Consider the following 21981-nt stretch of genomic DNA (forward strand, 5'->3'; position numbering starts at 1 on the left):
TTGAGAGGAGTTTTATTTTATAGTAAAATATGTAAATATGCTATTCAGCTTTAGCATTTTTATATCACACAAAAAATGTTAGAGTTTCAAATAAATAAAAACTTATCTGATGAAGTGAAATTTGATTCTAACTAGCCATTTCTTCCTTTTTATCATTACAATGTGCTCTTTACACTAAAAAAAGTGTAATCCTGTTATATCGCACAAGAAAAAAAGAATGATAGACAGAGAAAATGTAAATAACTATTAAGTAGTGGAACATATTTACAATAGTAAGTGTTAGCTATAAGTACATGGGCATGATTACCCCAAACATATCGTCATGCAATATAACAGATTGGATCTCATCCTCATCACCCATCTGTTATATAACACAAAACAGAAAATGTAGATAACTACTTTATTAAGTTGTTAAACAAGTCCATGTTAATGGAATATGCACTCTCCTGTATGCTCTACACATCTTCTATATATCTGGGTAACCGGAAGTCATACCACAACAAGCTTTAAATCTATATTAATAAAATTTTGTGACTACTTCTAATGTATGTATTCATTTATTTGTGGACTTATCTTCATCGTCATAGTTGTTGTTTCACGATGTTTCGGCTAACTATTGCTATCGTCGTGAAACAACAACTATGAAGATAAGGATAACAGTCCTCAAATAAATATACAAACTACTCATCTCAAAGGATTCCAATAATAAAATAATATACTTCTAATGCATTTGCGTATGTGTTTCTTGCCTGTACAGGACTTAATCATCATTATTATTTATCATTAATCAACTATTTATTCAAATTAAAAATGAAATAGCATAAAATACTGAAACAAATTTTATGCTATTGGATTTTTGAAATGATTGACTTGGGAGAATTGCATTCTGGTGGATTTATTTTAATTTTTTTTTTAAATAAGATTCTTTTAAGTATTAAAACGAGTTTAAAAAAAAGTCCTACTTGAAAACAAATATATGAAATTAAAATCGCCAGAATGCATTTTTGTTTTTGCCAATCATTTTAACCTTTTTTTTTAATAGTAATAAAAAAAGCCGAATGAATTACTCCATGACCATTCCAATTTTGAAAGGAATTTTGAAGCATTAAAACTGCTTAATAGGACGTAATTTCTGGCTTTTAAATTCATAGCAAATCTTCATATGAAAAATCTGAAAGGTTTCAAAACTGTTTACATCAAATAATTTTAGATAAAAAGATTAAAACATTACTTTAACAAAATTAATTATAGTTTCATAACAGTTTGGTTCAATTTATAATTTTGTGATCAAATTATACCATATTTTTTTATTTGAAAGAAATCGTTTCAGACATGGCATAAAGCCACTTGCTGTAAAGAGCTAAAATAATAAATAATAAAATAAATAAACTACTTCAGGGTAAAAAAGAAAACAAACAAACTAACCAAAAATAGGTATTAGCTAGATAAATTTTGACTCAGAAAACAGCAATTCTTCCTCTTTTGTCAGAAACATCACTCATGGAATATGAGGACTATAGGACAAAATAAAGAGAAGCAAGAGTTATGAGGCTGCTGAAAGTAAACCCAAGATCCACTTTCTACTCTCCTTAATTAAATTTAACTTTCAAAATCCTATTCAATAGAAAAGAAAATAATTTAGTTTAAAAAAGCAGGGCGGGGGATAGAACAAAAACGAAAATAAAAAGACTCCTGTCCAACGCTAGATAAATACAACTAGATTTGAATAAAATTATATCTAAACATAGTTTTTAATAAATAAAATTCCACTCCAGAAAACAAACTTTGTTAAATTTTTAGATCAGGTTTTATTGTTGCTGTAAAGAAAAGTGTAAATTATACAGATTTGGATAGCCTCATACTTATTATATGCAAGTATTTTAATATAGTTTGTTAAGACACACATATGGCAATACAACAAAATAATCAACCCATGGGCAGAATTTTGTCCTTAAGCATGTGGCGAAGCTCTGGCATATGCACATGGATTGGATTAAGTTTAAATTCCAGTAAACATATTAAACAGAGAAAAGTTTGGCGAAATAAAAGCAATATTCTAGTAAGTATAACCTTGTAAATTTTAGTTTAATTTTTAGGTGAAGGAAAAAAAAAAATTTTCCTAACAGAAAATTCTGAAGAAAAAATATTAGTTTAATTTTTAGAGAGAGGGGAGGGGGGTTAGAATTTTGAAGAAACAAAAAACAGAAATGAGCGGGTATAAAAAAAATATATATATTCCTGCTATAAAAAACTGAAATATCTTTGAAAGTAAGTCCTATTTGAGAACAGAAAAGATACAATAAAACAGTTAAACGATTTACGTGAAAAAGTTGCAACAAAATTGACATTTATGGATGCAATACTGAATTTTTACTGTGCATGATTGTAGGCCAGGGTAGGAAATAGCTGAAGTTATGGAGTTAACAACGTTTTTTTTTTTTTTTTTTTTTTTTTTTTTTTTTTTTTTTAGCTGTGTTAGGGTTTGTATATGTGTGTTTTCTTTTTGCAAAGAGCAACACTGTTGTCGATGTGTTGGATAAAATGACTTACAAGTAGTCCTGAAGCAAAAATAAAATAAAAACAAAATCATAACAAAACAAAAGCATTCATCAGCACAAATAATCAAATCAATTTCATTAATAATGCTTTTTCTTTCACATACAAGGTACAAATGATATTGATTCGCAATTTTCAATTGATAAGTTTATACGTTTTTCATATATTCTTAACTTTTCATTATCAGTCTTCCATTAAAACAGTGACTATATTTCCATTATTTTTGTAAAATAATTCACACTTGTGCACTTTAGATCGCCACTGATAAGTATTTGTTATTGAATTAATTTGCTTTAAATTTTTTCATTTAAACATGAACGCTTTTATTTTTTAAAATTTAACATATGTAAAACAAACATTTAATTAATATTTCCAAATAAACTGAAATAAAATATAAGTCAATTTAGAAAAGTTCTAAAAATGTTTAAATGTATGATGAAATTATTTAGACATCAAACATAAGTCAATTTAGTATACTTTAAATTGAATACATTTTCTCTTTTTTTGTGGAACTCTTCTGAAACTGGAAACAAATAATTATCAGTGGCAATCTAAAGTGCACAAGTGCTGAATAATTGATACTGGACAATTGTGAAACTTCATATAGTGCTTGTTTATATTGGTAATCTTTCATTTCAGGTGAAAATGTCATGGCAAAATTGGCATAAATTTCTAAAATTACGAAAAATGATCCAGTATAAAAAAAAAAAAATTATTGAATTATCGAGTTTTATCGTATATTTTAATGTGGAAGAGTTGTGCAACCAGTTCTGTATGACAAACAAGATGACCCTTGACTTAAATTGACAAATTAAAAGTTCACCATTTTAAAATCAACACATTTCAGAACATGGATGATTTTTTTTGTTAAAAATACATCTAGCACATTTTCCAACAGATCCTTTTTTATATAATTTGTAGTAATTTTGCCATGTCACATAAGTGGATAATGTTTTCAGCTGAAATGTGTTGACTGAAAAGATCACCAAAGTAAACAAGCAATCTCTATATTTTGAAGTTAGCAAAGGAAGGAAAAATCAGATTTCAAACTTCCTCAGCATCAACAGAAAAATAGAAAAGAGTCAGAAAGGAATTAAAAGGTTCAGGATTCAACAACACTGCAACAGCAGAAAAAGAAATATCAACAATTTAAATGTAATGTCATGCACTTCGCTTCTTCTGTTAAGCCTCAGGTTGAACATTGACTGACATACTCACACTGAGCAATGTACAGGCATCCTGACTCAACCAGATAGATGAAGGTAAGCCATAAATGTAGCAAGCAGCTAAACTGTGCACTATGCCACATAAGTCAGAAAACCCAGGCCTAACTGTAAAATTGATGCTCATGAAATTTACAGACTGTGCTATTTTTTTTAGGCATGATTTTCAAATTAAACTCAATTTTTACTACAATATCTTTTACTTATTAAATTGTTATGTGAAAATACAGATTAGTGAAAAAGTCTCCCTGTGATACCATCGACTTCTCCCAAAATATTAGGAAAAGTCAATGGAGGTCAAAGTGTTTGGGGTTGGTTTGCAATCATTTTGGGAGGTGGCAATGAGTTCTGCAATAGTTAAGAACATATGTTTATGGACAGTCTTGGGTTTGCAACAATTGACAAGTTTTCTAGTTGAAGATAGTGTAACTGATATTTGCAGAATGTGTCAAAGTTTGTGCTTTATTTTTATTTTTTGTACTTGTGAACCCATGTGCATACCTACTTGGCAACTGCCAATGTGATAGATGATGACATGGCCAGAAGAGAAGATGGAGAGGACCATAAAAATAATATTGGGGTTGATGATATTGTTGAGCGAGGGACCACATGGTATCATACCTCCACTCTCCCATGTAACAAACGGATTTTTAAATAATATTATTTCAGCACCGTCCATAAACTCCACAAGTACCAAACAATTATGCCGACTATATTTCATCTGATCTTCCAGCATACCTGATTGTGACCTTTCTTTGTGTTGGACATGGTTGAACAAGACACCAGCAGAGATAGCTACAAGATGAAGTTAAGGATCAGGTTCACTAGAGTCTTTGGGGTCCAAAGTCGGTAGACAGTAACAAAAGTCTATGGCCGGTTCTGAATCATCAAAGACAAAATTACAACAAAAACTGATCCAGGTAGTGTAGAAAAGTAATTTATATTGCCTTTACTAACATTAGTTACTAGCAGTTAAGCCCAGCTTTGCTTGGGCCCAATGTACTGTTCATAACTTTATGTGCATATATATTTCAAGTGTTTAGACCCAAAATTGGCAGAGGAGTTTGGTAGAGTCTGCAAAGGTCAAATCTTTCAACCATGACCTCTTAGCAAGCACATTTTCACGCAAACACTGATTAAAAAGCTTGTTGCATGTCTGAATATGCTTCGTTAAATGTTAAGATTCAAAATTGGCTGAATAGTTTGCTAGAGACCGCAAAGGTCAAATCTTTTGAACTTTGACTCCTTGGTAGCCAAATTTTCGTCCAAAAACCAATTAAAAAGCTCACCTTATGTCTGAATACCCGTTATGTAAAATTTCAAATATTTAGACCAAAAATTAGCTGAGAGGTCATATTTTTTTAAACTTTAACCTCTATTTTGACCCCTTAACATTTGTTTTGGGCTCAAATCAAGTTAAAAAGTTTGATCCATATACAAGGAACCTACATCTAAAATTTCAAGTGTTTAGACCCAAAATTGGCGGAGGAGTTTGGTAGAGTTTTCAAAGGTCAAATTGACAGCCAAATTTCTGTCCGAAAACTGATTAAAAAGATTTTCCAAATCTCAATACCCCTTATGTCAAACCTCGAGTCTGTAGACTAAAAACTGACATAGTAATTTGCTAAGGAAATGTACACACACACTACACACACACAATTTCACTTTTATAGATATATTTATTTCTTGACCACTTTTTTTTCAATTTGTGTTTATAGTAAAACATGTCCATGTAAACTACAGTTATTTATTCATTTTTTTGTAGACAGTAATTTTGCAAACAAATATCGTCTGCACCTTGTAAATGAAAGAAAGAAAAAAAAAACAGTAAAAAGAAAACATTAATATTTGATGTGTTTCAGATGAAAAATTTTAGTTATTTATCGTCTTTGGATAGCTTTTATAATGTATAAAATAATCGCATTTTAACATTTAACAAAAATGAATAAATAAAATACAGAAATATGTACAAACTCTATAAGCAAAATATAGAGATCAAGATGTTTGTGCATTATAAGTAGATATTTATAAAAAAAAATCAAAATAATGCACTTTAAGTAAAAATATTATGTACTTACATCAAAAAAAATTACGAAAATTAGAAAAATCTGATAGAACTATTTTATATATATATATATATATATATATATATATATATATATATATATATATATATATAAAACAGCTATTCTCAATTTGCCATTTTCTAATTTAAAATGTTGAAGTTTAACAGCAAGGGAGATAAGCCAGTTTATCATATGGAACAGAAGAAACTTTTTGGGGACATTATCAGAAAATTAAGAAAAAAGAAATCACACATATCAAAATTTATTTAAATAACGAAAATGAAATTAACGACAGGATAAAACACACACACACACACACACACACACACACATATATATATATTGGCCATTCAAGAATTATAATAATTTGGTCAAATTGATAGACTACAGTTTTATACCCTGGATTCTGAAAACCCTTCAAGATTAACAAATATGATAAAACTACATTATTCAATAAATGTTTTTTTACTTGTAATTAGTTTTCTATTGAACCATTTTTCGCAATTTTTGAAATTTTTACTAATTTCGACATGACACAAACGTTAATAATCATGTTTTTACTCAAGATGCATTTTATTTTTAGATATCCACTTATATATATATGAGGAGGAACTGCCTGGCATAATTTTAATGAAAAGAAATGGGATTTAGTACATAAAATATTATAAAAGATCAATTTAATTTGTGAAGTTAAGTTTCGTATCAGGCGTTTCCAGTTTGCATTTTAATTGTAAATAACTCGTGGACACCTGCACTTGACTAAACAGGCAGTTCTCTATTTCTGCCATGATAATTGTCAACAGTTAAACATCCAACTTGTTTATTGTGAGTTGTAATAATGAAGGAGGAGAGTGCTTGTTTTTAATTTTTATTTTTTTTAATGACAGATGTTTTTAAGTTAGAGAAAAGTTCAGTTGCAGACTGATGTCATGTTGAAAGGAGATGTTCAAAACTAGAGCCTTTGTTCAAAGACTAATGTAATGAAGTCACAGTGTTGGCTAATTGTATAATAGTGTTGGGAGGATTAATCAGAATCGAGTATCAGAACGTTTTAGGGTACCGGTATTAGAAAAATTTAAACCTAATTTCTGATTCCAAAAATGATTCTTTTATTTATTTATTGTTCAAAACTTAATTTTTTATTGCTTGTGAAAAACATTACTGAAAATCTCACAATGAGTTTATCTTGGTTGGTTGTTTTTGTTTTACGGCATATCAACCTTTTTCAGGTTATTTAATGCCGAATCTAGTTATTTTGAGGAACGATTTTTAATGGAGTCTATTTTTTTTAAGTCGGATTCTATTTAACCCATAGTTGGGACCCTAACAGGTACTACCACTCCAGGTCAGAGTGGACCTGGAAGCAATGGCAATTAAAGGGTGGCTCCACACTCCCCAAGGCCCACAAGGTAGGGCCTCACCATTGGATATAGTTTTAGGTCATATTCAGGACCGTTGTATAAAGGGTTCTTTTTAATTTTTTTTTATAAAGGCCAATTTTTTAAAGATATGAGAGTATGGTGTGGGAATTGTTTTTATCAAATAACTCGTTAATATTGTTTTCTTTGTAGAATCGATTTCTTACTGTTACAAAATCAGTACATTCAGTTAATATGTGTTTCATTGTGAGTGGTGTTTGACAAGGTCTACAGATGGGTTGGCTTTCTTTTTTTAGGAGATATGAGTGGGTTAAGTGAGTATGGCCTATTTTTATTCTTGTTAGTTTGACTTCTTTTGTTTAGTTTCGTATTTTGTTCTTGTTTTTTGATTTTTGGCAGGATTTCGTGAAGTTTATTGTTAGGGTGTTCATTCCAGTAGGTTTGCCATTTCTCTGTTGTATATGCGTTGATACGTCTTTTTAGATCTATGTATAGAATTTTAAAATTTGCATCGATTGGGAGATTTAAGGCGTTTTTTGCTGCAGAATCTGCTAATTCATTACCTTTAATACCGGAATGGCTCGGTATCCAGCAGAAAATGATTTCTTTTTTTACTGTTTAGTTCAGTTAATTTTTGGAGTAATTTTGCGATTAGGGGGGTTGTCCATCTTTTATTTTTAATCGCTTTTAGAGTAGATTGGGAGTCTGAAAGGATTATAAATTTTTTTTTTTTGTTATTGGAAGCGAGTTTGAGAGCTAGGATTAGAGCATATATTTCAGCACTGAAGATTGAGGTTTCTTTTGGGAGGTTTGATTGTTTTTTGATTGATTTATTGAGTATTGCTGCACTGGCTGTTGCGTTATTTTGTTTAGACCCATCTGTATAGATGTGTGTGTGGTCTGGATACTTTTCTTTGATTTTATCGAGATCATGATAAGTTATTGGATGAGTATGTTTCTTTTCATATTTACTTAAACTTAGGTCGATGTTAGGGGATATGATTTTCCAGGGAGGGGTTTTGAGTAGGACAGTTTTGTGAATTTTAGTTATGGGTAGACTTGCTTCTTTGGAAATCGATTTTATTCAAAGTCCAAAGGTTTTGATTGCATTTTCTTTTTGGTCAAAAAGGTGTTTACGGTTTGGATTTAAAGTGCTATTGTGTGCTGGGTTTGTGGGGTTTGCTGTAAGTTTTGTGTAGTATTTTAGACCAAGGTTTTGATTTCTGAGCATTGGAAGAGTTTCATGTGCTTCTGCATACAGGCTTTCTACAGGGGAAGTTGGAAATACTCCTAGTGCTTAGTCTTAGTCCCGAGTGGCATATTGAGTTGGGTTTTTTTAGATATGACTTTCTGGTGGATTGATATATGAAGCAATTAAAATCTTGGATACGATACATAAAGGAAAATCATTAAGAAGTTTGTCAAATGAAAATATATATATATATATATATATATATTCAAAAGTAGATGAGGACTCTTTGCTAAATATGCCCCTTTCTCAAAAATTAAATACTATTTTTTTTTTTTTTAGGTGATTTTAAAGTCGAAATCGGTAATTGTATTGGAATCGGGAAAAATATTTAAATCATTCCATCACTAATGATAAAATATATTTTTTCAAAGACAAAAATGTCTTGCCTATTTTATATACAGCCAATATTTACAGCTCGCAGACTCATTCTGTGTCTGATAAAGTACAATTAAGGGTTCCATCTTTGGATTAAGATGTTTTTTCTGACAAAAGCAGAGAAGAAATGTTGATGAGACATTTACACCAGTTCCAGACCAGCAGTGTCAACACCAAAATTTTGTGAATCTTTAGACATAGCACAGGTGCAGAGCTAATAGCAGAGAAACTTGTTAAAATGCATACAATTCTTGCCGTATCAGATTAAAACTGACTATCATGGAATGAGTACCACACTGGGTGATACATTGGTTTTACTTCTTCAAATAAATAAATAAACAGTGTATTTAATCAATAAATCCTGAGTATAATCTAGTTATTTCCCTTGATTCTGTGACGTTTTCACTTTTCTTAAATGGTGAAATATATAGCAGGAGCACAGAGCTAATAACAGCAACTGGTCAAAATGCATACAACCTTCATGGTACCAGATTCAAATTTGATTATGGAACGAATACCACACTGAGTAGTGCACCGAACCATGATATACAACAATTGATTAAAACTTGAAGCTTTAATGCTATTAAAACTTTTCTATCTTAGTTAAACATCATGTATATACTTCCATTAAAAAAAAAAAACAGACAAATGAACATCAGTTTTTAAAAATGAATACAAAAAGTTATATTATTCAACCATGCAACAATATATTTTTGTTTTGTTTAAAAAAAAAAAAAATATGGCTAAATGTTGTATTTATATTTATGCAAAATTTTGCAGACAAATAATAAACAAATTTTCTTTTAAAAAGTCGCAAGAAAACAAAATTTTAAAAAATAAAACCCTGCAGGGTTTATATAACTTTGTCATGCACAACAAAAGAGAAATAGCATTCAAAGAAGCTTTTTTTTTTTTTTTTTTTAAATATCATGCTAAAATTCACAGAAAAAAAATAGCTTTTCAGCTATTTTAAATCACATTGAATATAAATATAAAGAAATATTTTTGTTTGTTATTGGTAATTGATATGCTCTGCAAAAGGGATGTATTCGTTTGAAATAGCTGAGTGATCTTTGCTACAGATTCAAGTAATAATCTGACAAGCCACCTAACTGAATGAGTGTTCATAATTGGAGCCGTTATTCCTTAGTGCGAGGCTTACATACAGTATACCTTACGACGTCTCTTCTAATTGCATTCTTTGCTACAATTTATTCAAAAAATTACTTAATCTGGTTCAAACCACTAGTAATACAGAAACATTTTAAATAACCTAAAAGTAAAAATCAGCCTATGTAAGTAAAAGAGGCTTGCCTTTTTCTGCTGTTCTTGGCCTTCGGGCTGGGATCAAAGTGTAGTATCTGTTCCGGCAGATACTGCAAGCAAAGACCAGATGTGGGGGCAACCCCACATACCTGACCTTTAACCAGCTCCCATTTCCCACCTCTCAGGAGCTGGTCCCCTTTTTCCCTTCCCCCTCCCTTTACTCCTCACATTAAAAATTGGCCTTGTGCCTAATTTGCTCGGTGGGGGAGCAAATAAATACCATCTGTTATGCAGATGCTGCACTTTGTCCCAGTCAATGGAGGGGAAACCCTCTATACTGGGGCAATTATTATTTTTGGTAACCAGAGTGCCCCCTTTTTGCCTACTTTTAGAGGAGCTGGTTTTTACCTCACATTAAAAACAGCCTTGGGCTTAGTTTGCTTTGGTAGGGAAGCAAATAAATACATTAGTAAATGCCACATTTTTTTTTGATTTAAGATTTTTTTTTACCAAAAATAATAAATTCTTTTTCTTTAACACTGAACTACAAATCTGGAAACTTTCCATGGAAAGAAAAATGTACCATCTGAAAACTTTTAAATTTCGATGACGAAAAGAAGTGATGTAACACCTCCGTCATAAACGTTGACTTCAGCCTAAGCATAACTTAAATCATAACTTATGTGAAATTGTAGAGTTTAACAAGAGTTCACTGCCATACAACTAGAATTTTATTTTTTTTTCTGTATAATTGAAAAACAAATATATCATCAAATTAAAACTAAAATGACTTCAATGAACCCCAGGCAATACAGAGTAGGTATAACTAGTTAAATATCAAATACTTATGTTTTGTAAATATGAAGTTGGAGAAAGCAGAGATCTTAGTTTTCTATAAGCTTTATTCAATAACAAATCGATAATCTAAATTTAAATAAGATTCATTGATATATATATTTTTAATGACTACTAGCTGTCCAGACCAGGTATTGTCCGAGAGTATATTTTTGCTTTTTTTGTGTTGCCTGGATCAATTTAGAAACCTCTGATGTTAATTCATTTTACCATTGTTAAGGTGACTGACATAGGGATTAATTGATGAAGGAAATTAACTATTAAATAATTAAAAAATGTATGTACGCGGACCAAAGATAATGTGTGAAATATGTAAAAGATTAAATCTTTAATCTTATGGTTTGATGATGGAATTTTGAAAACACTTTCATTGGTTTGCCACATTTAAGTTTAAAAATGGTATTTTTATTGTTCTGCCATGCCAAGCCAATGAACACATCTTAAGATTCGATCCAGTTTAATCATATTAATATGAATAAAGGTTTTTTAAGGTGGCAAACTTTAAATTAAAATGAATCACAGAAAACTTTTTATTATACAAATATGTAGTTTATGCCAAAGAATAATTTTTGGCATTTATAATTTAAATAAGATTTCAGGCATATGGCTCACGTGTATATGGCATAAACTGGAGGTTAATTTTTCACAAACTATGCATTAAATTTGGCTGCAGTTCGGCAATAATGTGTCAAATGTTTTCCAAATGGTTTATTGTGTCTGGTTTATCAGCATAAACATGGTACTTTATATATCTGCAAAGAAAATAATCTAATGGAGTTACATCTGACAAATGAGCTTACAGGTCCATTTTGTGAAAATTATTCGTTCATCAAATGTTTCTCTCAGTAAATTGATCGTATTACAAGCTATGTGGCATGTGGTACCATCCTGTTGAAAGCACATGATGAATTTCAAAACCAAGCTCAACTCAAAATAACCGATAGTTGCTAAATTTGCAATTAAATTAAGTAGACTTGTTGATTTTTAAATTTGTCGCCTCTAAAATAGTTTTAAAAAAATACCCTAAAAATTATTTTAACAGTTATTAAATAGACTTTTTAAGCGAGTTATGTATTATTATTATATATAATTTTATCATATCTAACGTAAATAGCTAATCATTGGAATAGTTTCTATAACTTGATAATTAACCCCTTTTTATCAGTCTGAGTTGCCTGTATTTACTGCGAGATTCAACACAAACAGGGGAGAGAATCAAAGGACAAATAGCATTCCCTTGCTCATTTCAGCTATTGTCAGCAAAGGCAACACAGTAATTATAACCCTGCCTCCATTTTTAGAATTTGTCTAGTTCCTTCTTGCTTCTACTTTTCTATTGACATGTTTTCTCTTGTCTCCTTTTTGAGTTTTATGTATTTCTTCCTTTGTAATTTTCAGTGATTATTACAATCATACGGTCATTTTTCTTTTAATCTTGAAAGTAACCAGCAAAAGAAATAAAGAAAGAAAGAAAAAAGACAAGTCATAATTTGAAATTTCAATAAACTGTGTAAAGAAAAAAAAATAGCTTCAAAACAAAAAGGTGTTGAGTAAAACTTATTTGCAAGCAAGTAAAACAAAGAAAAACAATGTTAAGATACAAAAAAAATGGAACAAACTGGAAAAAACATGCAGGAAATTAGACACACACACACACACAGAAAACAAAAACAAAAAAAAAAACGGATGGAAAAGTTGCATCCCCTCTTCACACAACCAACATTTCTTAAATAAATCAGTCATCAATTTGAATTAGAATTATAATATTGTTAAACTAAAGAAAAATACAATTTAGGTTAATAAAAAATAATAGTTGATTAAACTCTGGAATTTAAATAAACAGTAACTGGTGACTTCTTTTGTATAGTAAAGAGTAGCCATTCTTTGAAATATGATTGAGAGAAATGCCATACTTTTATGAGAAATAAAACTATTGGAAAAAAAGAAAAAGGAAAAATTGTATATTATAATAAAATGTATTTCCATTTTATCCCAATGAACTATTTAGATTCGACTCATGGGCATTCATAGTTACCAACACAAAGTTAAGTATCTGCAGAATGTCTTCTTGGTTCCTCCTCTTCTCTTTTCTCTCTCCCAACAATCGGACACAGCATATAACAAAAAAAAAAAAAAACTCTAAAGCACGTCTGACAGCACTGACTTCTGCCAACAGTCTGCCCCTCCTCCTAACAACACAGGCTTTTTATATCGCAAAATCGTTCACCTCTATTTGCATATTCTTCTAACTCACGTGATCACTACTCTATAAATAAGAGTCTTGACCGTTTCTTTTCTTTCTTTTTATTTATTTTCGGTGACCGACCCGCACGTGGTCTATCCAGGTAAGTCACGCATTTCTCCACACTCCCCCCTGATCTCATGATCACAAACAGGACATACGGGCAATCGTCGTTGGCGGGTACTCCTTCGAAGAATTGGGGGCAGCACTTCCTCATTGCTGTTTTCTTCATTACCACCATCATTACTACCAGTCTGTTCCATTATCCCGTCTCGTGGTTCCATAGGCGGTGTCTCACAATCAGGGCAGGGGGGCAGTATCCGTCTTTGTCGGGTACTTCTCCGAAGAATCGGAGGCGTCATCTCCTCGGTATGCTCCATCATCCCTTCTCGCAGGGTTTCGCAATCACGGGGGGTGGGCAGTATTCGTCTCAATCGAGTATTTCGATGAGGCATTACTTCCTTGTGTCCATCGCTCTCCTCACTATTGTCATCAGTATGTCCCATCATTCCCTCATCTGGTTCTGTTGGTGGTGTTTCTATGCTCACCTGAAGGGGCAGTAAGTGATCAGGATCATCTCTGAACGGTGTGTGATCCTCCTCATCGTCCTCAGAATCAGAAGAGGTATAACAAGGGCGGATATCTTTTACGTGACGTGGTATGCCACCAATCAACATGGTCTGAGGACTTATGATTTCGTCTATTTTTCCCCGGAAAAATTTCGTAGTGCACCCAGCATTTGGGGGTTTTATCCAAACAAGGTCTCCCACCTGATATGGTGTATTGACAACACTCACCACTGATGGTATGGCATCAACTCCTTTCACACGCTGTTCATATTGGTAAATCCCATTGGCTGGTGCAGTTGCTGGTGTTGCATTGTCCTTGGGTGTTATATTATACCAGTACACAGCTTCTGGAATAGAGCACTGCGTCCTGGCTGCAATTCTTTTGATGGTGCGGTGACACCGTTCTGCTATACCATTACCCTCGGGATAATATGCACACCGATAATGCATTTTAATCCCCCATTCGTGCACGAATTTCTGAAATTCTTGACATCGAAATGTGGCGGCATTATCAGTCAGAATTTCAATCGGGGCACCACGTTCAAAAAAGACGGCTCTCAACTGTTGTATAATGCTGGCTGCATCCTGTCGTGTCAACAGGCGCCATATTGTGAAACGTGTCGGGCCACAATCCGTCATGGTCAAAAAATGTTTGTCCCCATAATGTGTTATGTCCATCCCTACTCGCTGCCAGTTGCCCTCCACCTCGAGCTTCCCTTTTTACCATTGGGATGGTGCCGGATCAATTCTCTGACACTCTTCACACGAACGTATGGCTGCTTTCACTGATGCTTTTGTAGTTGCAGGGCATACTCTTCGGACAAAATATGCAGTCCTCTGAATTCCAGGATGTCCAATCTGCTGGTGTATCATACGGATCTGGTCAGGTGTTAATTGATCCGTTACAGTCGCGCATGTTTGTTGTTGAAGATCGGATCCCTGCCTCATTGCATCGATCCACCTCTTTGGTACTCGAGTCAAGCTATCAGCCAAATTCTGCATCGACGAGACTAACGTAATGTCTACCTGCAAGCTGTATTCGTCAACTAGACGCTTAATTATTGCTAGTCTCCTTCGTACTAGCATTTCACTTGCAGCTCTAGTCTTAACTCGAGCCTTTCCAGTCAAGGTGTCGGTTAACCAATGGTAAACACACAATGAGTCAGTGTGGAGATGCACAACATTAGTCTGCCATTGCAATGCGAGATTAAGACCTTTTAACGTGGCATCAAGTTCTGCCAAATTTATATGTTGGGCATCATTTTTCGGACGAAGCCAGCATGCATCTTCCACAACAACACCTAGTTGCTCCAACACGACACCTGTAGCCAACGAACTTGCGTCAACCCATGCATTTAGTTCGTTTCCAGACACTTGCCACTCACCCCGGGCAGGGTCATTCCTATGCACTCTGGACAACATTTCAGCCATCATTTGTTGGAGAGAATCATCATCCGCAACATCGTCCCATCCTTTTGTTACTGTAGTCACTCGTCTTTTCACCACTCCTGTTGCCGATCGGAGCCATCCACAGACAGGTAGATGTCCTACCAATTTACCACAGATAGAAAACACAGTACGTCTTGTTAATACATTGGGTAACTTTGGAAGTGGGCTCCCTCGTTTCCATCGCAACGTATTTCCCTCCTCCCAGACCTCGAGGCCTAGCACGGGCACTCCATCCTTTAGGCGCTTAGGGTCTTTGCTTATTAACCCAAACGCTTTCAGTTTTATTCGAACTGCATCCGCAGACATTATGTCCTCATTAACATAGATGTCATCTATGTAGGCTGAAGCAGCTTTTGCTGTGGTCTCATCCTGCATCAAAACAGTTTTAATAATGGTTGTCATAATCAAGGGTGCTACGTTTAGGCCAAAACCCAAACGTGTCAAACAATATAGTTTTCCCTTGAGTAGTACTGTCTGAAACGGCCATAATGACTCATGGACACGTATCTGCAGGTAGGCCCTCTTTAGATCCAGAAGTGCTACATTGCTCCCTTTTTGACGCCACTCTCTCAGTTTAGCAGCGCACACATCTGCGTTTCCGGTAAACGCATCAACATGCCGATTCAACTCTCGGTAATCCATTACGGGACGAATTTTTTCTTTGGTAGGTTGTTCAACAGCCATGAGCGGAATTAATCCCTTGGGTGGTCCCAGACGTTCCTGTGGGTATGGTATTAACCAACCGTTGTCAATCCACATCTGAAGTTCTTCTTCATATGCGGCCCTATTCTTGGTAGAAACTGCATACTCTGGAATCGTGTTGCACAGCCGATCTGGTTCCTGGCCCATGGCCCATTTCCACTTTGCAGTCCACACCCTTTCGTTGTCATCAAATGTAGCACAGAAGTCCTTTTCTTCAATCGACATGGCTGCACAGACGTCTTTCCCTTCTCCAAGCCTGATACCTCTAGCTGCTGTGATTGTAACGCCTCCTAGTGCTTGTATTGCATCAATTCCAAGCAACATGTCGTAGCCAAGGGGTTTCTCCTGCATCACCAGAACGTCAACTTTAGCTGTGTCACCCTTCTCAGTGCAGATTGTGACTGTCCCTTCACCACAACATACCCGTGATAAGCCATTGATGGTCATAACGCCGACTGGGTTCCTCCGCCACACCGGACAGCAATGGGCACTAACTATAGACCGGGAACACCCCGTGTCTATAAGTGCTGAACACTGCACATCATCAAGTTTAACGCTAATGACAGGCAATCCTGTGTTTATTGGTTGGCAGGGGGCAAGGGTAGCGATAGTACCTTGCCCCCAACTTCGTTTCCCGAACAGTTGCGAGATATGTGCCCAAACTTATTGCAGCGATAGCATTGCACTGGTCTCTTTGATTGTGGATATACACCTCTCCTATCACTCCGGCACTCTTTAGCAAAATGATTGGCCTCCCCACATTTATAGCACACTGGGGTGGCATGCTTATTACTATCTGGAAGAGAGTCCACATTGCCTCCATGTCGAAAACGAGCTGCTGCTGCAATTGGTTCCTGTTCCTTACAGATGTTTCGAGCTCGGGCCAATAACTCATCAGTTGACAATTCATCGATTCTTGATGATGCCCGCAACAGTTTACTGACCTCCTCGGGTAGGCCTACCAAAAAAGCACAGCTTAATATTTTATCGTTGACCCCACCAAAAGGTACAGATAATTTTCGCAGGTCGGCTAGGTACACGTCGACTGTTTCCTTGGGTTGAAGTGTCCGGCTCGTGAACTGTTGCCACGCAACAAATGGATCTGTACCAAATGCTGTATACAGGCTCTGCTTGATTTCATCCCAGTCTGGTTCATCCCCGAGTTGTTGGTAGACTGCATAGGCCCCTCCGGTTAGCCTCAAGGGGATAACTGTGGCTGGTTCTTTAATTTTGCACAGTTTACAGATTTTCTCTGCCTTTTCAATCCATTCAACGACAGCCGGTCCAGTGGTAGATCCGTCGAACTCGGGTATTAAGCGAATGTCGAATCTGTCCATTGTTAGTAACCGCACACCAAGCGCCGAAATAGCTTAAAACCAACACAAAGTTAAGTATCTGCAGAATGTCTTCTTAGTTCCTCCTCTTCTCTTTTCTCTCTCCCAACAATCGGACACAGCATATAACAAAAAAAAAAAAACTCTAAAGCACGTCTGACAGCACTGACTTCTGCCAACAGTCTGCCCCTCCTCCTAACAACACAGGCTTTTTATATCGCAAAATCGTTCACCTCTATTTGCATATTCTTCTAACTCACGTGATCACTACTCTATAAATAAGAGTCTTGACCGTTTCTTTTCTTTCTTTTTATTTATTTTCGGTGACCGACCCGCACGTGGTCTATCCAGGTAAGTCACGCATTTCTCCACAAAGCAATCACAAACATTTCTCGTTTTCATATAACTTTGGATTAACTACTTTTGATATTATTGAATTACCTCCCTTTGTATTACACTGTCAAAGTCCGCAGCAAATGGTATCAGATAAATATTTGCATTATACTTATTTTTTTTTGCATAAAATAATAAATATAATGGTATTGTTCCATGGTTTTAAATTTGTTTTTAGTATTATAAAAAATATATTTTATTAGATTTATTTATTTATTTTTTTTATAGAAAAATAAACATTTTTATCCAACACTTTCTGCTGCAGATTTTGAGTTGCTTGTTATTCTGATTCACCTATATTTTTATATTTTTTAATTTTACTTTTGATTTATTGTTTCATTTTATCTTTTTATTGATTTAATCAGCCCTTCATTTAATCATTATAAATCATTATTGAATCACTGGAGAGAGGTCTTACTGTATCACAGCTACTCTTTTAGGTTAGATCAGCACTCATCCCAAGCTGGGATCAAAATCTACAACCATTTAGTTAATAGTCATCAATTTTAACCACTTTACTATGAGGCAGTCACTGTTAGAAAATGATATCTTTATGCTATTTTCTATGAATATTTTCAACTACTAGAGTGCTCAATTTGTTTATTTATATATACATATCTTATTTAAATATTATACATTACTGTGTCCCTTGGAGATACTCAGGTTTTGTCTGTCTAGTAGATTCATGGTGTAGTGGCTATGTATGGCATAATTGCATTGACACACCGGTTCTCATCAGATCATAGAAGTTAAGCAACATTGAGCCTGGCTAGTACCAGATTGGTGACCATTTGGGAATTCTATGCACTGTATGTGCTCTCTGCTTATCTCTGCATTTGTTTCCAGTCATCCTGTAGATACACTTCACTTGCCAATGGTATTTAATAATGTTGACTCAGGAGAGGTGTAATTGGAGATTGCACACCTCCTGCCACAGAAATTTCACATGCAGGCACCCCTTCGTGGGTATCCATAGTCTCTCAAAAACTGAAGGAGCCCTTGGCTAAAGTACTTGGTAAATTCAGTCATAAGTTAGTTTTTTGGATTGCAGAGAAATTCAAATTGCAAATTACTTAAGACTTCTACCCAGTCATACTTCATGGAACAAGAGTATGCTACCCCCTTGATTAAAAAAATCCATTCAAAATTCTGTGCAGATTCACAGAGTTTGGCAGAAAGATTCCTGGGTTCGACAAGATACAGGTTGGAGATTACATTGACTGAAACGTTGTGAAGAGTGAAAACAGTAGTCCAAAGAATCCAAATACGATATATATATATATATATATATATATATATATATATACACTTTACCTATAATTAAAATATATTAACAAATTAATATATATATATATATATATATATATATATATACACACACTTTACCTATGATTACTATTTTATCACTTTTCTTCACTTGTCATCCCTTCCTCCTCTATGACTTCATAAGTAGCTTGTTTTTTTTGTTTTTTGTTTTTCAGATTTGCAAAATTGTAACAGGGTGCCTCCAATAAGTTACATCTATACACTTTTTCACTTCATCACCACAGGACTTTTAGTATTTTAAGGAGGAGATCACAGAAAAACACGTGTACTTATTTGGATTATAGTGACAAATTCTTATACAACAAAAGTACTTGTCTCTGAATGACTGATAGTCATATATTTATATTACACACACACACACAAACACACACGTGTACACTACACATTTAGTATTCTGGTCTCATCAATCATGATCATTTTTTTTAAACAAATTTTTAGAATTTTTGTAAACAAGCAAATGTAAAAATAAAAAACAAAATTAATAATCAAAATTTACTTCAAATTAAAGTAAGTCTATTTTTTTTTATAATTTAAAAAGTAAAAACAATTATGCAAACTAAATTCGAATTTTTCAGGAAAATTTCATGATTTATGATAATAAAATTAGCCATTACATAAAAATTTTAATTTTTATTTGATTGCTTGAATAACATTGTCAATGTTAAGCAATATAATAAAAATAAATTAGGATTAAGTAAATTAAATATTAATAATGAATAGCATTAGATTGGTTGTAAAGGCAAATGCAGTAAGTTTAGTTGGTGCTTGTCTATAAATGGGGGCGAAAAAAAATTTTTTTACAAGAAAAATCTGAAAAAAATCTTCATAATGTATGTACTTGTCACTGCATGAAGATGTCATATTCCAAAAATTACGTAAATCGATCAAGTAGTTTTTTGTTTTTTTTTAAGAAAATAAAATATCACACGTTTCAGTGAAAAATTGCTTCACACAATCTTGTTTGAGACTGATACGCTACTAACGACACCTGTCGGAAATATAGGATCAACAAGGGCAGACAATCGACTTGGAAACAAAAATTGCAAAACCCTGTTGTTTTGTTTTTCGTAAATGTCGAAAACACTTTTTTATGATACAAAATAATAAATTAACTTATTTAATAAATAAATAACTTAACTTTTTTTAATAAAGAGACTGTCAAAAACATTGGGTTTTTTTTTTGTTTAAAGATAGACTTTAATAAGCAAACAGGAAAAACTTAGATGAAAATATACAAGATAAATCAATCAAGTATATATATATATATATATTTTTTTTTTTTAAAGAAAATTAAATTTTACGATTTTGTATTATAAAAAAGTTTTTGACATTTAAGAATAAAAAAAATAAAAAAAAGTCGATTGTCTTCCCTTGTTGATCCTATATTTCCGACAGGTGTCGTTAGTAGCGTATCAGTCTCAAACAAGATCGCGTGAAGCAATTCTTCACTAAAACGTGTGATAATATTTGATTTTCTTAAATAAAAAGAAACTACTTGATCGATTTACATGATTTTTGGAATATGACATCTTCATGCAGTGACAAGTACGTACATTACAAAGATTTTTGAGATTTTTCTTATAAAACATTTTTTTTTTCGGCCCAATTATAGACAAGTCCCGTTTAGTTTTATTTTGAATGCATCAAAATTTCTTAAAAACTGCCTTCTGAAAATTAGTATCTTTATTGTGGCACTTAGATTAAGTTAGGTTATGTGTGTACTCTAGAAAGCTTCACCACATGCTTGACAGTAGGTATCTATTATTTTGTGTCATCACGTGTGTGGAGCAACAGATTAAGTACTTGCCTTTTAGGCATCTTCTTAGACTTAAAAACAGCAATATTTCGCGATGTATGTGACAATCAAAGGATGTCATCGTTTTCGATCTGAAGCCAGATCCACAGCGTCTCTCCAGTTTTTCCCTACTGCAATCAAATCTTTCTCATTTTTCTGTTTCCAGATCATTTTTGGTCTTCCTCTCCTTTATCCATCAAGAGCAGTTGGTTGGCAATTCTTTCTGGGGTTAAGCTTAAGATATGTTGTAGAATATTGATGATACTACCAGCTAGTTAGTGTGATCTCCGATTTCTTGGTAATTCGATTGCTCCATTTGATCCCTACAATCCTTCTAAGGCACTTGGGATCAAACGCATCTAATTTCTTCTCTCGGTTGATTTTGAGATGCCAAGTTTCACATCCATATTGTAAGATGTTGCTGTAATAAAATCTTAATTTAGATTGAGGATAATTTATTTATTTATTCAGATCTTGCAGAGCTAGTTAAATGCTGCTAAGGCCTTACCTATCCTGTAACTTCTTTGTTTATGGAGCTTCCTAGTAGATGAAGTAGTCAACAATAGCTATTTCTTTTTGGTTCTCTTTATTTGCATATCTCTTCATGTAATCTTGCTGTTTGTTTTTTCTTTATTTTCTTATTTGAATACTTTCTTTTTCATTTTATTAATATGCATTCGTGGCCACTTTCCACATTTGTTGTTGTAAACTTCAGTTGAATAAAGCCTTGGAAAAAGATATTTCTGCTTGCGTCTTCATTACATCAATAAAAACGTTTGTAGATGGCTGATTCTTGTAATGTACATGATCTAAGAACATCTTCAGGGCTGGACACATATATGGCTCTAAAAAACTATGACAACAGCTAAATTTTGTAAAATTTTGTTTTTTTAAGTAATTCATTTACATATGCCTATTTTCATTAAACTGTTCATTAAAAAGTTTGTTTAAAAAAGTTTTAAGTTGTACATTTTCAATTAAATACAAAAAAAAAAAAATGCCTGCTGTAATTTATTTTGAAAAGATAATTATTTTATAAAAGTTGACATTTTTTATTTTGATTCAATAAATGTTTAGATCTTTTATTTTGTGTCATTGTTAATTTAGTGCATTTGTTTTGCTTTTACCAATAAATTATGAGAGGCTTTAACAACTCATTGAATTGTCTCCCCTTGGAATTCTTCAAAATTGAAAACAAA

The 21981-nt window shown here is 33.4% G+C and overlaps 1 protein-coding gene across 4 annotated transcripts in view; it reads right to left on the reverse strand.

Moving 5' to 3' along the window:
• LOC145293938 (sodium/potassium-transporting ATPase subunit beta-1-interacting protein 2-like) overlaps positions 1–21981 on the reverse strand; it is a 249386-nt gene that overhangs the window by 25527 nt on the left and 201878 nt on the right. The gene's annotated exons all lie outside the window — the stretch shown is intronic.

This window comes from Euprymna scolopes, chromosome 15 (assembly GCF_053919585.1).
Source record: "Euprymna scolopes isolate OS-2025 chromosome 15, ASM5391958v1, whole genome shotgun sequence".
In the NCBI taxonomy this organism is placed as follows: Eukaryota; Metazoa; Mollusca; class Cephalopoda; order Sepiida; family Sepiolidae; genus Euprymna; species Euprymna scolopes.